This window comes from Lineus longissimus, chromosome 16, assembly GCF_910592395.1.
Source record: "Lineus longissimus chromosome 16, tnLinLong1.2, whole genome shotgun sequence".
Taxonomy (NCBI): Eukaryota; Metazoa; Nemertea; class Pilidiophora; order Heteronemertea; family Lineidae; genus Lineus; species Lineus longissimus.
Window position 1 is genome coordinate 16,424,598 of NC_088323.1, and position 18,273 is coordinate 16,442,870.

Below are 18,273 nucleotides of genomic sequence, written 5' to 3' on the forward strand. Positions count from 1 at the left end.
GCAGCACACCTGAACAAGAACATCACATCACGGTTTATTCTCCCGGGACAATATTGACCCAGACAGTGTCCGGCGAATGGCAAAAGACTGTCGATGTGTCGTTTTTCTGTATGGAGGGGCGACTCATCGAGTCGGACGTCGGAGGGTGACTTTCTTTGTAATTCTTCGTAATCAACGAATACAAAGAAATCGTCTTCGTGAATAGTATTGCGAGACTGGTCAACTCCGTACTGACGTATATGGACGTCCATGGTTGGCTGACCCTCTGTAAATTACACCTGAGTGGTTCTAACCGAGTATTTGATGTTCTTTAGCAGGCGGCGATTTTTTTTCCTGAACCTTTCGGGCAGTACAGTGTACATTTGTACACAGGTTCTCAGCCAATCAAAACCCAATAAATCTGTGTCGTCATCGGGGCGGGTGTCATCATGAAACTTAGAAGTAATAGTATGTTTCACTGTTGCAATAAATCATACAAATCCTGATAAAAATATCTAGAAATATCTAATACAAGCAAATATCTTTGCTTGTATTCTTTTGTGCTTGTTACTCAAATTTGAAGCATACAGTTTCAGAGGAGGAGGAAGACCATACACATGAGGCAGTATCGAAAGACAAGTCTCATTGCAGAGAAACATATTCCTACTGGAGGAAGACCATTCACATGAGACAAGTCTCATTGTATATTCATACTCAATATGATATCTGAAGGACAATCCCTTGGATCTTGGAGATGGGCTATTGTTATTGTCCTTTCTGTATGTTGCAGGCAGCATGACTCAAATATCTAAAATCTAAATAACAAGGAAAAAGAAACGCAATATAAAAAAAATATAAAGAGCAAAAAATGTTGTCCACAACCGGATTCGAACTCGCGACCTTTGGATCGAACATCGTATTCTACCATTTCTGACGAGCGCTCTACCAACTGCTCTAAGGTTTCTAAGACTTCTGACATCATGTATTTGTCGAAATCTGATTGGCTGAAAGTCCCTGTACAAATGTACACTAGTGCCCCAAAGGTTCAGGAAAAAAAATCGCTAGCAGGCGGCACATATCAAAGGCACCGCCATTGCTTCGAATAGACAAACACAATGGGTTGAGGTCATATGTTATAGAGTTGACTTGATGAGCTGGTCGAACAGGTGGATTAGACAGAATAGAGTCAGTTGCGAAAGGAAGTATCTCCGCTGAAGATCACAGATGCAGTCACGAAAAGGGCCTTTTTCTAGACATAAAGTTCTGCCAGCATCCATCATCGCCGTTCGGATATCCTTTATTCACGGTCAAAGGCGCCGCCATTCACTTTCATTAAAAAAGTTTGGTTTCTGTCGCTACTTTCCGGACCAGAAAATGATATACTTGTACGGTCTAGCTCATATTAATATCAACACCTATTGTGATATCTCCTAAAATATCACACCGATTTCAATAAGGTTGCGCAGGGTTGTCTCAAATCTTGCTGTCCACATGAACAACTCTAACCTTCCTTGTGAGGGTAGCCTTGTTCCCACAGTGGGACAGTGTCAAAAGTCACCACAAATGGGAATTATCCAAGGTTGTTGTTCAACCAGAAAAAGTATGTTATTTCAGAACCGGTGTAAGATATCAACATGAAAACACACCAGACAGTCTTATTTTTTGCTGCAATACACCATTTTTCGTGGGTTTTTAAGAAATAAAAGCATATTTCAATGATATTTGAACCCAACAAGTGCGAATCAAAACGATTTAACAAAAAATATAGAGGCATTGAAGTTTGTTGTTGTAGTCCATCGCGAGGGAATCTTCAGGCGGCGAAAGTTTTTGAATGATCTGGTGATGGCGCTGTAAGATATGGTTTTGTAGGTCATTGCTCCATATCGCGAAGCGGCTCAATCTGTCATCGGACAATAGGCACACCTTGTTCATCGATTGATGACTAACACTTCAAAGGGGCACCCTGGAATGTCGGCCAGAATTCGCAATATTGCCGTGAAACTGAAAGCAAAAGGAATTTCTCCGATGAGATATCTCAGTCTTTTTTTAGAGTTAATTGGCTTGGCTAACAGGTGGATTCGAGAGAAAAAAAGGCAAAAATCGGGGGATGAAAGGTACCGCTGTTTACAGATTGTTTTCTAATGTATTTTTTGAAGCGTAGAACATGGTCTCAATCTGTCATCGAATGCTGTCGATGTCACAGGTTAGAGAGTACAAGCATATCTCCAGCTGGCGCTTGACATCAATGGCGCCGCGATCAGGACAATATTTGACTGGTCTTTCCTTGGCCTATTAATTCAAAACAAATTACCCATTATGACGGCCTTTTATGCTGCGTTAATTGAATTGAAATGAGTTGCAGTTAAGGGGACAAAGAGTGTAGTCGCATCCCTGGCAGTCCGAGGCAACATCAATTTAGAAGATGTTCTTTCATTATTCGAGACGAGCAGGTCTCCGACCGCTGATTTTTGGCCAATTTTGTGAGTGGATGTGCGGAGCTGTTCTACCTCCACCCACCCTCATGCGAAAGTGCGTGCATGTGGCTCGATATGTATCGGTCAACCGATGATCATTGTCCTATGTTACCCGGTCACAATATCATCATTCGACCTAAATTCCTTGTGATATACATCTTCCTTTATGAGACAATTGGCCAACCACTAGATGTATCTTGTCACACTGTATCCATGGTACGAGTATCTGCAAAAGTTACCGAATTGAAACAGAACGGACCTCAAATGTAGGCAAACCTGCATATTTGCAGACAAGCTACACTGGAATACTGTGAACACAATGTGAGGGCCAGCTCGCCCCCCCCCCCTCGGTATGGTCACGCGAGCCTTGACTGACAACATCAATCCTATCCCGCTGCACAACCACAGAAGGTGGTGAAAGGGAAGGCAACGCCATCCTTTCACGACAGGGCAGATAAACCATGCATACAAAGCACATTCAGTTTATCATTTTCATATACGTACAATCAGAATGATAGTTTAGTGACCTTTTGAAGGACCTGATTCTCACAATGTGCCTGGGCGCCTCTGCTGATGGACTTATAAATGGTCTCCCTTGTTTCCTTGACAATGGTCAGTGCATTGTTTTGGCGCCTGGGACGTGACTTATCAAGGGGTCAGCGCCACCTGCCCGCATGAACCAAATGAGGGACGCTTGTCATTGTTGGCACTCGATTGCTTTTTATTGAAAATAATGACTTAGGTACCCGAGTCCAATATTGGGTTATAGATGTTACCCATACCATAAACCTCGTCCATCCCATTTTATATAAAAAAGACTTGAATTGCTCATATATGCTGTAAAGCGAAGAATGATCGTGCCTCTTTTGACATTTTGTATACATCAATGCAGGAAAATACAATCATTTTCACCAATGTACCATGACATGGAGTGCGCACAAAACTTCGGTTTTTATTCCAATAAAATTTCTTTTTGAGATTTTCATTTTCGCGAGTCGAGGTTATTGGGAAACCCGCAAATTAATATAAAACGTCCACAAAGATAATGACGCCATCCTTTTAGGTATTTTTTAGGTAGGAAGGAAAGGTCAATTTTGAAGTTCTGAACAAATATTCAGTTGATGAATATTTCGGTAGCATGATACACTCCAAGGTCGGTTGGCGAATAGCGCCAATCCCCAATGTTCTCTGCATCATAAGCATGCACCTTACCCGCACACCATGGCGACAGACCCGTCCTCCTTCCCCACCTATTGACCCAGTCTTACCCGCACACCATGGCGACAGACCCGTCCTCCTTCCCCACCTATTGACCCAGTCTTACCCGCACACCATGGCGACAGACCCGTCCTCCTTCCCCACCTATTGACCCAGTCTTACCCGCACACCATGGCGACAGACCCGTCCTCCTTCCCCACCTATTGACCCAGTCTTACCCGCACACCATGGCGACAGACCCGTCCTCCTTCCCCACCTATTGACCCAGTCTTACCCGCACACCATGGCGACAGACCCGTCCTCCTTCCCCAACTATTGACCCAGTCTTACCCGAACACCATGGCGACAGACCCGTCCTCCTTCCCCACCTATTGACCCAGTCTTACCCGCACACCATGGCGACAGACCCGTCCTCCTTCCCCAACTATTGACCCAGTCTTACCCAAACACCATGGCGACAGACCCGTCCTCCTTCCCCACCTATTGACCCAGTCTTACCCGCACACCATGGCGACAGACCCGTCCTCCTTCCCCACCTGATGACCCAGTCTTACCCGCACACCATGGCGACAGACCCGTCCTCCTTCCCCACCTATTGACCCAGTCTTACCCGCACACCATGGCGACAGACCCGTCCTCCTTCCCCACCTATTGACCCAGTCTTATCCGCACACCATGGAGACAGACCCGTCCTCCTTCCCCAACTATTGACCCAGTCTTACCCGCACACCATGGCGACAGACCCGTCCTCCTTCCCCACCTATTGACCCAGTCTTACCCGCACACCATGGCGACAGACCCGTCCTCCTTCCCCAACTATTGACCCAGTCTTACCTGAACACCATGGCGACAGACCCGTCCTCCTTCCCCACCTATTGACCCAGTCTTACCCGCACACCATGGCGACAGACCCGTCCTCGTTCCCCACCTATTGACCCAGTCTTACCCGCACACCATGGCGACATACCCGTCCTCCTTCCCCACCTATTGACCCAGTCTTACCCGCACACCATGGCGACAGACCCGTCCTCCTTCCCCACCTATTGACCCAGTCTTACCCGCACACCATGGCGACAGACCCGTCCTCCTTCCCAAACTATTGACCCAGTCTTACCCGCACACCATGGCGACAGACCCGTCCTCCTTCCCCAACTATTGACCCAGTCTTACCCGCACACCATGGCGACAGACCCGTCCTCCTTCCCCACCTATTGACCCAGTCTTACCCGCACACCATGGCGACAGACCCGTCCTCCTTCCCCACCTATTGACCCAGTCTTACCCGCACACCATGGCGACAGACCCGTCCTCCTTCCCCAACTATTGACCCAGTCTTACCCGCACACCATGGCGACAGACCCGTCCTCCTTCCCCACCTATTGACCCGGTCTTACCCGCACACCATGGCGACAGACCCGTCCTCCTTCCCCACCTATTGACCCAGTCTTACCCGCACACCATGGCGACAGACCCGTCCTCCTTCCCCACCTATTGACCCAGTCTTACCCGCACACCATGGCGACAGACCCGTCCTCCTTCCCCAACTATTGACCCAGTCTTACCCGCACACCATGGCGACAGACCCGTCCTCCTTCCCCACCTATTGACCCAGTCTTACCCGCACACCATGGCGACAGACCCGTCCTCCTTCCCCACCTATTTGCCCAGTCTTACCCGCACACCATGGCGACAGACCCGTCCTCCTTCCCCAACTATTGACCCAGTCTTACCCGCACACCATGGCGACAGACCCGTCCTCGTTCCCCACCTATTGACCCAGTCTTACCCGCACACCATGGCGACATACCCGTCCTCCTTCCCCACCTATTGACCCAGTCTTACCCGCACACCATGGCGACAGACCCGTCCTCCTTCCCCACCTATTGACCCAGTCTTACCCGCACACCATGGCGACAGACCCGTCCTCCTTCCCCAACTATTGACCCAGTCTTACCCGCACACCATGGCGACAGACCCGTCCTCCTTCCCCAACTATTGACCTAGTCTTACCCGCACACCATGGCGACAGACCCGTCCTCCTTCCCCACCTATTGACCCAGTCTTACCCGCACACCATGGCGACAGACCCGTCCTCCTTCCCCACCTATTGACCCAGTCTTACCCGCACACCATGGCGACAGACCCGTCCTCCTTCCCCAACTATTGACCCAGTCTTACCCGCACACCATGGCGACAGACCCGTCCTCCTTCCCCACCTATTGACCCGGTCTTACCCGCACACCATGGCGACAGACCCGTCCTCCTTCCCCACCTATTGACCCAGTCTTACCCGCACACCATGGCGACAGACCCGTCCTCCTTCCCCACCTATTGACCCAGTCTTACCCGCACACCATGGCGACAGACCCGTCCTCCTTCCCCAACTATTGACCCAGTCTTACCCGCACACCATGGCGACAGACCCGTCCTCCTTCCCCACCTATTGACCCAGTCTTACCCGCACACCATGGCGACAGACCCGTCCTCCTTCCCCACCTATTGGCCCAGTCTTACCCGCACACCATGGCGACAGACCCGTCCTCCTTCCCCAACTATTGACCCAGTCTTACCCGCACACCATGGCGACAGACCCGTCCTCCTTCCCCACCTATTGACCCAGTCTTACCCGCACACCATGGCGACAGACCCGTCCTCCTTCCCCACCTATTGACCCAGTCTTACCCGCACACCATGGCGACAGACCCGTCCTCCTTCCCCACCTATTGACCCGGTCTTACCCGCACACCATGGCGACAGACCCGTCCTCCTTCCCCACCTATTGACCCAGTCTTACCCGCACACCATGACGACAGACCCGTCCTCCTTCCCCCCTATTGACCCAGTCTTACCCGCACACCATGGCGACAGACCCGTCCTCCTTTCCCAACTATTGACCCAGTCTTACCCGCACACCATGGCGATAGACCCGTCCTCCTTCCCCACCTATCGACCCGGTCTTACCCGCACACCATGGCGACAGACCCGTCCTCCTTCCCCACCTATTGACCCAGTCTTACCCGCACACCATGGCGACAGACCCGTCCTCCTTCCCCACCTATTGACCCGGTCCACCCTGCCAATATCTTGGGCGGTTCCCCATCGCGTTAATCACATTATAACTCAATGAAAACGAGATGAAAAACGGTTCGGACACCATGGGATTCTTAGAAAATAAAAGTGTTCAGCCGAACAGGTGTCTGGGATTTATGGGTCAACTTGGTGCGCCGCGAAAGTCACTGATATTATAGAAACTCCGTTACATTCTTGAATGGCGCCACTTCTACTCTATCGATCTCGCGCTGTGAAGGGCGTTGTCATACAACCGCGTTTACACCTCCCAAAACCGGTTTGTAACCCCCAGGGAGGCGATTTAGTCTCGGTCGTGGTGCTGGTTAAATTGTCAGTGTATCAGAACGCCTTTCTCTAAGCCAACGGATTCATGTTTCTTGTTTTTGGTCGCACCGTCCCCCCGTCCATTTCATCATTATGATCGTCTTTACTGGGCGACAGGTCCAGTCAGGTCTACTGCGTTCGGAGTAGGTTGGACTCGTTCGTCGGACGAGGCTTTATTGTAACGTCCTGTGGTGGCCATTTTCTTTTGCGATATGCAAGTTGGATAGGTGGACCGGGCGCCTATCCTGCAGATTGCTTTTTGTTTTTTTTAAGGTCGCCGGGGATATTTCCGGTCTGACACTATAAATATCTCATCACCACCGGTGTCATCACCCTGTCTTTTATCGACAAATATCACAGACTCGCCAGCGCGTGAATGGAAGATGTTTGTGGTTAGTGGTGGCGGCGAACAGCCCAGGCGAACAGTATACCATCTCAAATATGGCGACCGACCTGTTCTTCGAAAGCTCCGGGCAGCATCTCAAGTACAAATTATAAATGGGACGCTAATTCTCATAAACATGCCTTAAGAACTGGATTTTACAATTAGATTAGTGTAATGCCCCGTACAGTATCAGTCTTGATTGTCGAGAACGTCGGCGGTTTGGAGAAGAAGCTTGTCGAACACGTGCGGTGCATGAGGCCGACACACGGCGCTCGCGGAACAAAACTTTATTGTTGTCGGTCACGTCTGCTGCGTCGGTGCACGTGCGCCCCAGCGGGAGGGCCATTCCTCGATTAACATGGGTCACCAAAAACACTTGTTTATTTGTAAAAGTAAAAGATTTTTGAAATAAATAGCCTCGGATTATCCTTGGTCACAGGTGTTTTTGTCACCAATTAGCAATTGTCCGAACTCGCGGGTCAGAACATTGCCATGATTGTTGTGTTTGCAATAGGCCTATAGTTTTGGCCGGCCGACTCCACTTTCGGTCAAAGGATCAGCTAGAAAAAAATGAACGCTAAAGACAATAGACATATAGTTATGATAAACCAGGGAGGTTTTGACACGGCCAAGTCAGTGTTAAAACCTCTTTGGGTAAACCAAAACATGGTCAAGTCGGAAACCACTCTCCATTCCGTGACGATCTCAGAGTCAACAGTCAATTCGTTGACAACTACATTTGTATCTGCAGCAAAACAGCAAATCTGACATTTTTTGAACTGTTCTCATAATCAACTTTGAAATTCAGGCTTCTTTCTAATCAACGGGAAATTGTTTGAAAGTAAGCAAAAACACGAGAAGCAGGTAAATTTCCCCTTCTTACTGAAACTACTTTTACACATGATTTTGGTGAAGACAAGTATTAAGATAAGAAAACTGCTCCTATGAAGAGTCGCCACGATAACACAAATGCCATTTCTGAAGAAGTTGCTGACAAAACCAAATGAGTTTTTGCCGCAATGTCATCATGAGCTAGTGAGAAATATTTTCGAGTAAGAAAACTTGAACGGCTGCTATAAGCATTGCAAGTTTATAAAGTAGTTCGGTAACGAAGGGGTTAATGGACAGTGGAAAAAACGAAATGGGGAATGGTGTTTTGTCATAGGGTCTATTCAGATGACGAGCGGCCTATTGATATGATGAATGGCCTATATTCAGATGACGAGCGACCATCGAATACAATGTCTTTATTATGGCTTACTAATCGGTTACATAAGGGCCGTTTAGACGACGCGAAAAAATCCGGATGCGTCCCGAATCCGGATTAATTTTTCGTCGTGTAAACGCAAAAAGATCCGGATCAATGTAGTTGCATCCGGACTAAAAAGGTACCATCGCCTTGGGTGGTTTTAATCCGGATTCATCTAGATTCGATCCGAATGCGGTCTTTTCGCCTGTCGTCTAAACGGCCCTATAATGTAAGCGCTGATTTTAAAGAAATAAGATGACATTATTAGGCGTGCTTGGATGTTTGTTGAAATATGTGTACGGTGTTGGGAGTTCCTTCAAAGGCAGACGGCGATAAGGTTGACCTGGTGTATTTATGGGAGGATGAGAAATCAGCAAAGTCTTCCAGATTTACAATGCTATGTTAGGAAATCATGATGGGTTTTAACCTGCATTCTTGACCATATTGCTGATCCTTCATCCAAACAGACCGACAAGATCGAACAACTGTGTTTGCCACATTGACACAGACTAACAAGTGAAAATACGCAATGGATATTCGGATGAAGAACGAAAAGGAGAAAATGGAAATGACAGAAAAAGACAAGTGGATGATTGCTGGCAGATGACGCAGCTCAGTTAGGTAAGTCTGGTGCTTCCCTGTTCAAAGCACTTTACTCCCATTTCATGAAAAGATTGCACTGCACACCAAACAGTTCTAAAATGGCTGGGGAAAGTTGTCAGCATTTCACTTCAACTGGCTAGATCATGATTATGGTATATCTGATTCTGGTAAAGGAAGTATTTTATGATACCTTTGGTTTGATAGTTTCAGATGAAGTTATATACTTCATATCATTCAAAAGACAATATGTTATTGAATCGGTTTTATTTGCAAAACTCATGCGCGGACCGATATCAAAGTCAAAGGCCTATTTCTTGGTAGATTCAGACATACATTGACGATACAACAGTCTAGCTCATATTGATATCAACACCTACATCATGCATTATCCCCCAAACTGTAAATCAAAAGCACCGCATATCGCTGTATCCACTGCTCATTGAATTCCTCACCCCAGGTGCGAAACTTGACAACATTGGTAAGAAGGGGCCCGCATATGTTGCAGTGGTTTGTGGTGATCGATATTACGGGTGGCACGCCACGCTCATAACTCACGTTTCTAGATATTTGGTCCTATTTCAAAACATCACGTTTTCCCAAATTGAGGAAGCAGAAGTCACAATTGCGGATTCAATTTTTGCCATAATCTTGCTTTCAATTTTGAAAATTTGCTTTTTCCATCAGGTGCGCGCGCACCTGATGCGATATGTGTATCATGTTTTGAAATCAAAATAGAACGTACGTTCATTTGTTCCCTTTCATAAAAAAATGCAAGTATGAAAAAGTAAGGCAACGCATGGTCATTTACGTAATAACGAGTGTAAATCCTTGAAAGCCCCAAGGATTAAGTGCAGGTGTTACATGTAGATGAGTTTCCAGGAGGCGCTAGAGCTGAATTTCACCACCTCATAATGGCATGGTCACAGCGACCAAAATCGTTCGTTTGGTCGTACGAGGAAACAGGAACTCATAACAGTCGCCGATAAAATACATTTACAGACTTCGTAGTTCGTCAATCGAAGCTGACCTTCCTCATGTTCACCCCGCTGAGGGTTCAACTGTTTCAAAAGGAGCCTTCACAAAGTTATCCACACGTGTTCGCAAATTGAACTGCACAGATGCGATATCAGACAAAACTGGAATACTATGCTCAAACTTTTAAACCTAGCGGATAGATTAATGGTTAGTCATTTAGAAGATAAGATCTTGGTCTATCTGATGTCGAGTGCCTGTCCATCACCAGGTCCGGTTGAGCGGCAGGGCCCGGCCCTTAAACAGGGCCACCATACCCTCGCGTGTTAACTGACTGCCCACAGGATTTATGACAGAAACCTTGCATTGTGTCTCTGGTCCTGGACGCGTGACTTGAGTTTCGCGCCGGACAAAGCAATGTCTTCTCTATTGGAGGGTACGATTATTGAGATGAGGTCGGAGGGATGAGGCCACACCTGATGGATGATATATTCCAAGCTCTCCCCTCCAGGCCAGACTAGTATAGGTTTTTAGTTCGACTTTTCCTGATCTCACGTTTGGAGATGTTTGGGGTGTTTCGGCTGTTTAGCTTCAGTTGAATAACTGGAGAGTTGATAGTTCGACCAATCCACTTTACGTCATGAAATGACATATGTCTAGACCTGATTGCAATGGTTGTTTGCCATGTTCATTTTATGGGGTGTGTATAGTTTTATATTATGAACCAAATAAATCAATTTTCATAGCGTTCGTGTCGGCATGTGTAACAGTGCACCTGAAGGCCGTGCACTGGGACAGAACCCATGAATGTTCTCGGAATTGTTGGCAAGGCCCGGATGCGCAGCCTCTTTCCCACATGTAATTGGACCGGGCTCAAACGACGTTGGACCGGGATCGAACGAAGAGTTCGGCGACACACGGTTAGGACATCAAACTTTGTCGTGCGAGACGTTTTTCCAAACGATATATCTCATTTGCTTTGCCTGCATTATCAGTTACTGAACCCACTTGATGAGCTATCTTGCATTCAATCGCCTCAGGTGTCTCGTCGAATGGTTAAATTGACTCCAAAGATGCGAAGTGTGTTCGGTCACTCGCCGGGCGCCGCTGACACAAGGTGATCCTCGCATTGTCCAAGCGGCCGGTCAGCGCAGGGCGGACGGCGCGACCCACAGGACGGTGCAACCACTGACCCGACAACGGCCATTCTAAGGCCGCAATGAGCGCACCGCACGCAGAGACCCCGAGATGGACCCCGGGATAGAGCCAAGTCGTGACCACTTGAATATCAATTGACGAAAGTCCGCTTGGATTAATTACAAGTTAATAGTACCTCATTCTACCAGCGATCCCCTTTATTGTATCTTTCGCGTTGAATGTAGCGATTTTTGTTGGCAAATATAATCATCCCGCGGCGCGTCTCGAACGCAGGAACTGCGAGGTACAAACGTTTTGTTCAAGTGTAATTATCTTCACCATCGGTGAAATTACAGGTATGAGACAGGTTGGCGGTTTCCTCGACCTGTTGAAAGAGAGTGCTTTCGTCTATTCGGCATAGTTTATAAAAGTGTCGCTCCTCACAGACCCAGGCAAAATAATTGGTCTGGGCCCGGTAGCAGTAACGTTAAGTCCAAAAGCTACTGAAAGAGATAACGCTGAGTTTAGCTAACGCTGGCGTTTGTCTCTAACGCCGATTGAGGTACTGCGCCATGGGCACCACTTTTCGACCCTCATACGCATAAAAAACACGTTGTTCCTGAGAAGTCTGGGGCAGTAGACCTCTTTCCCGCATTGGAAAGTCACGGTCTCTTTCTAGCTGTATTAAAACACTCATGTGGAACAACCGAAAATGTTACACGGGTCGGCATTTCTCAGTGCAGTGCAGTAGTGGTGACACTGACGAGAACTAAAAAGTATGGGCGCCGTTAGCGACAAGAGAACGAAGTGGTCAATATAACAAGAACTTCTCAGCCGAAACGACTTGTCAATTTATTCAGTTTTAATCAGCCTTGCTTCGAGATGGAGGTGTACACTGCCGTTAAATTGAGTGTGGGCGGCGAGAAATGAGAGCCTTATTTATTCCAGTGTTAATCAATTTGAGAAGTTTGAGTTGTTGGGCGGAACTGGTGGTGATTAAAGAAAGAGCATTCTGACCATCCGAAACCTGTATCAAAGACCAAGGATATGCAGAAATATTGCTTCAGTGCATAACTTACCAATGTGATACCGAGTGTGACACCAAGGCTACTCAGTGCATAACTTACCAATGTGGTACCGAGTGTGACACCAAGGCTACTCAGTGCATAACTTACCAATGTGGTACCGAGTGTGACATCAAGGCTACTCAGTGCATAACTTACCAATGTGGTACCGAGTGTGACACCAAGGCTACTCAGTGCATAACTTACCAATGTGGTACCGAGTGTGACACCAAGGCTACTCAGTGCATAACTTACCAATGTGGTACCGAGTGTGACACCAAGGCTACTCAGTGCATAACTTACCAATGTGGTACCGAGTGTGACACCAAGGCTACTCAGTGCATAACTTACCAATGTGATACCGAGTGTGACACCAAGGCTACTCAGTGCATAACTTACCAATGTGATACCGAGTGTGACACCAAGGCTACTCAGTGCATAACTTACCAATGTGATACCGAGTGTGACACCAAGGCTACTCAGTGCATAACTTACCAATGTGGTACCGAGTGTGACACCAAGGCTACTCAGTGCATAACTTACCAATGTGATACCGAGTGTGACACCAAGGCTACTCAGTGCATAACTTACCAATGTGGTACCGAGTGTGACACCAAGGCTACTCATGCTTCCTGCATAAGCACTACCATGTTTTCTCTCGTATATGTGTTCATTTTTGACTCGCTGAACTAAAGTAACACTGAAACTGGGAACTTGCATATCTGGAGTAACAATATTGGCACATACTGCCAAAATAACAAATATAAACGCATCTTTCAATAAAGGCTCGAGACGAACGTGCGAATTTATAATTACCTCAAAGTCGGAATTCGTCTATTGTACATTGCATGGAGGTACTCTTTCATACTCATAATTTTATTAACAGCGCGAGAAAACAAATAGGTAAAAAATTAAAGCACTTCATAATTTTATATTTGCACATAAATAATCCATGCATTGTGCCATTTGTTATTGACGGCGCGAGATAATGCAACAATATATCTCACTTTTGGAATGTTTCAATACATGGCAAAACAATCGAACTTTATTTCAATTTATACATTTTGAAAGCGCTCTCAGGCCATGTCATATTTTATTGCGTTGCTTGGCAACAGTGACGACAGATGCAACAGGCACTCTTTGATTCGGCACAGTCATGATGAATCGCTCTGCAACAGCTTGGGGACGTCATGATCACAATTGGCTTTAGGCTTTAGATTAAAAGTACGACCTATATGTTTGGTGGCCAGGCCAAGAAAACTCAATTCGCTGTTTCTCATGAGAGAATTATTCAGCATGAAAGTTCACTTGCTAAATGGTAATTCAGTCTAGATCGAGAACTGTGGTTTGCAAACAAACAAGCAAAAGTATTTGAAACAGTGATATAAACTTGTAGGCATTCCATAATTCATTTTATACTTTTAATGAATAATTTTGCTAAAACTCTTGATTTTGGCGGATTTTGGCTTCTTTATTTCTTGAAAGTTAGGCAGGTTACGAACAGACCCCCTATGTACACCATAAAGTCAGGCAGGTTACGAACAGACGCCCTATGTACACCATAAAGTCAGGAAGGTTACGAACAGACCCCCTATGTACACCATAAAGTCAGGCAGGTTACGAACAGACGCCCTATGTACACCATAAAGTCTTTGCAAAATGGGTTAAAACTTTGCCAACAAGTGAAAAGGAGGATATGTTGACGACCATCTACCAGCAAGTGGTATTCGTGTCAATAAATGGCGTCCATTCTTGACGACCTTCTACCAGCAAGTGGTATTCGTATCAATAAATGGCGTCCATTCTTGACGACCTTCTACCAGCAAGTGGTATTCGTGTCAATAAATGGCGTCCATTCTTGACGACCTTCTACCAGCAAGTGGTATTCGTGTCAATAAATGGCGTCCATTCTTGACGACCTTCTACCAGCAAGTGGTATTCGTATCAATAAATGGCGTCCATTCTTGACGACCTTCTACCAGCAAGTGGTATTCGTGTCAATAAATGGCGTCCATTCTTGACGACCTTCTACCAGCAAGTGGTATTCGTGTCAATAAATGGCGTCCATTCTTGACGACCTTCTACCAGCGAGTGGTATTCGTGTCAATAAATGGCGTCCATTCTTGACGACCTTCTACCAGCAAGTGGTATTCGTATCAATAAATGGCGTCCATTCTTGACGACCTTCTACCAGCAAGTGGTATTCGTATCAATAAATGGCGTCCATTCTTGACGACCTTCTACCAGCAAGTGGTATTCGTATCAATAAATGGCGTCCATTCTTGACGACCTTCTACCAGCAAGTGGTATTCGTGTCAATAAATGGCGTCCATTCTTGACGACCTTCTACCAGCAAGTGGTATTCGTGTCAATAAATGGCGTCCATTCTTGACGACCTTCTACCAGCAAGTGGTATTCGTGTCAATAAATGGCGTCCATTCTTGACGACCTTCTACCAGCAAGTGGTATTCGTATCAATAAATGGCGTCCATTCTTGACGACCTTCTACCAGCAAGTGATATTCGTGTCAATAAATGGCGTCCATTCTTGACGACCTTCTACCAGCAAGTGGTATTCGTGTCAATAAATGGCGTCCATTCTTGACGACCTTCTACCAGCAAGTGGTATTCGTGTCAATAAATGGCGTCCATTCTTGACTTCCTTCTACCAGCAAGTGGTATTCGTGTCAAAAAATTGTCGAAATATACTGTTTGCATTATACGAACTTCATCCTCGGTTTGTACACAAACAAGTGAACTTTCTTCCTATCTTCCTGAAATTTGGTCAGGATGTAGCATTTGTCCATAAGGTCACCTATTTTCTCGACAAGCTGTGTTATATCTAACATCTTTTGAGCATCATACCTTTCCCATACATGAGATGAGAAAGTCTTGATTTGCGCTCGGGCTGGGGTTATTCACCAGATAGAGTTGTACAGAGAAAATACAAATAAATGGGCCTGATATAAACATGTACCCTTAATAAAGGTCACGTGAATAAGTTGCACCACGACTGAGATACCGAAAAGAGGTACGTCAAGTGAAAATGACAGGAGAAGGTGGCCTCAGCGCGGGGCCGGGAAACATGCAAGTTCATCCTCATCAATAAAACGATCGTTGGCGCGGCTAGGAATCAACTTGCCGAGTCTGAATAGGCATTGGACACAGATGTGCGTACCTTTATTATCACTCCTCGATCTCCATCAATGCAATTCGAGTCCAATAGTCTCCCCTTTTGTTTCCCGACCCGTCCATATCCCTTTAATAAGATATTATATATATAGATTTCAATTAGATATCAATGGTTTTCATGGTTCTTTCTCGCTAGACGCTGCGCGCGCACGTGCGATATGCGCACCAGCTCGCGATTGGCGATATCCGAAAATTGAATGTATTCGCCTCATCTAAAGCTTAACCGTTGGAAAAGCTGCCGAGTCCACCACTTGGTTTCCCTTTTATTCGTGTGATATGATCTATTGCACTTGTCATGAACTTGATGAAATTAAAAACTCGTCGGACCCCGTGTTGTCTAGATCGTGACACTGTACCAAGATACATGTTTATACAAAGTGTTACATATCTCGATAAAACTGAAACGGTATGCAATGAAATTAGGGGGTCCTTGGGTCTTCATATCAAACCTATCGCCGGGCAAAAGTCAACAATCCTTCCACGAGAGTGTCTGTCGCAATGTGACACTTTATCCGCTGACTTTCTGTATCGCACTCATGATGCTATGAATCAAAAACATGCTGATAAAATTCACGAGGAGCCTCTTCGAGTTTTTGAGTTTCTAAAAAACGCATTTTTTGTGTTGCATATTTTTTGTGAGTATGTGTGCGTTAGCCAAAACCCGTTTCGAGAGCGTGATACATGCTGCGAGGCTTCTTGCGAGGGTTCCAAGCAGTACCTTGGGATTCTATGAAGTGGCATGGCATCCTACCCCTCAAGCAACATTCCTGAAAGTATAGACAGAATTGGAGAAGAGCACAGCCAGGAGCAACAGTGCCCGCTCATACCCATATAAGACTCCCGCGGCAGTCCATTGCTCACCGTAAACGTAGTCTCCCTGTGGGGAGGGACGAAGCCGATCACTGCACCCAGGGTGTAGCCCGTCGCTCCCTCCCGGCCCCCGTATCCACCCAACGCCACGTGACCAGTGCTCCGGTCGAATCACCAAGAAAGCCGAAAGATAAATCAAGAGTTTGTTAACATTAATTGACTGATTGTTTCGCTGTCAAAGTATAATTAGAAATGCAGTTTATCAAATTCATGTCAAAGCAGTGGTAGAATTCTATTGTACTGTGGACAATCCGTGATTGTTCAAATGGAAACCCCCTTAATGCATTTATTAATTCTGTGTATCTAAGATGTGTGAATCCCTTTGCACTCGGCGATGCCTTGGTACAATTGTTTTCAAACCGATAATGCTAATACATTAATTACTTTTAGAAGATATATTAGATTTGGATGGCCTGTTGATGGGTGCTCGCGTTGAGTTGCGGTATCGGGGAGGGTGGTCACGGGGATGGGACCAAGCGAAGGGACGCAGTACCTAGATGGAGAGGGGAGGGTGGTCCCGGGATGGGACCAAGCGAAGGGACGCAGTACCTAGATGGAGAGGGGAGGGTGGTCACGGGGATGGGACCAAGCGAAGGAACGCAGTACCTAGATGGAGAGGGTAGGGTGGTCACGGGGATGGGACCAAGCGAAGGGACGCAGTACCTAGATGGAGAGGGGAGGGTGGTCCCGGGATGGGACCAAGCGAAGGGACGCAGTACCTAGATGGAGAGGGTAGGGTGGTCACGGGGATGGGACCAAGCGAAGGGACGCAGTACCTAGATGGAGAGGGGAGGGTGGTCACGGGGATGGGACCAAGCGAAGGGACGCAGTACCTCGATGGAGATGCCCAATCGAATGCTGGCTCAGGCAAATCATCGAGGTTTGTTCGTGGTGGTTAACCATCGGATTCACGTCTGAAAACAATTTCACGTTATAACTGCCCTTTAGCCATCGTATGGCAAAACATTGTTTTATGTTATCTTATCTAATACAGTCATTTTTTTAAATTGAGGTCTGGCGAAATTTTCTCAACGTCATAAAACGTCTATATCTAAAGTACTTTAAAAAAGGCTGCACTTACATATAGGCTTGGTACAGGGTACGTGATGGTGGCAAAATAGATCGTCATCGTTACGAAGCAAGCTGTGGCTGGACTGATCGAGCCATTCTAAGCAGGCCTAGTTAAACATTCCAGGAGATGCAGCACTTATTGAAAAGTTCTGATAACTTTCAGGCCAGTAGTTCAGGAGCGGAAACTTGATGGTTGTCAATGGTTTAGCTCAGATGATTACGCTTGAAGCATATGTTACCAGCTGATTATGACATATGTGGCCACCAGGGTGAGCTAGGGAAACACACAAAATTACCAATTTATATTTGCCACGTGTCAAAAGCATTTGTTTTTTCCGATGATCAAAATGTGTCTCATCCGCGGATTGTTCAATCATTCTCTATACCTACACGTCATCAATGCATTAAACTTTTTCGACTTTTCCTCCTAAAATTCCTCCAGAAATATTCGTGTGAGAAACTTTTTGTCACAAAATAGCAATAACATTAATCATTTTTTGTAGACTTTGCTACAGAAGGGAGGGTCTGATGCGAGAACTGAATGACATATCACAGTCTTGATATGAAATCTTGGCGACCATTGGCTGAATGTCATCATCTTGAATACTATTTTCTATTCGAGTCGTTCATCATGTTGGAGACGTGGAGATCCGGCTGGTCACAGCTT

The 18,273-nt window shown here is 46.3% G+C and overlaps 2 long non-coding RNA genes across 2 annotated transcripts in view; one reads left to right on the forward strand and one right to left on the reverse strand.

Annotated features, from left to right (window-relative positions):
* The first annotated feature begins 9,173 nt into the window (after positions 1-9,173).
* The window catches only part of LOC135500604 (uncharacterized), a 45,584-nt gene continuing 36,484 nt past the window's right edge, over positions 9,174-18,273 (forward strand). Inside the window, exon 1 of the long non-coding RNA XR_010449487.1 lies at positions 9,174-9,319. This is a non-coding gene — a long non-coding RNA (uncharacterized LOC135500604). The remainder of the gene's footprint in view (positions 9,320-18,273) is intronic.
* On the reverse strand, positions 15,759-17,808 carry LOC135500705 (uncharacterized). The gene is made up of 2 exons (XR_010449506.1): positions 17,617-17,808; positions 15,759-16,432 (listed from the first exon to the last, which is right to left on the reverse strand). It is a non-coding gene; the product is annotated as an uncharacterized LOC135500705 (long non-coding RNA).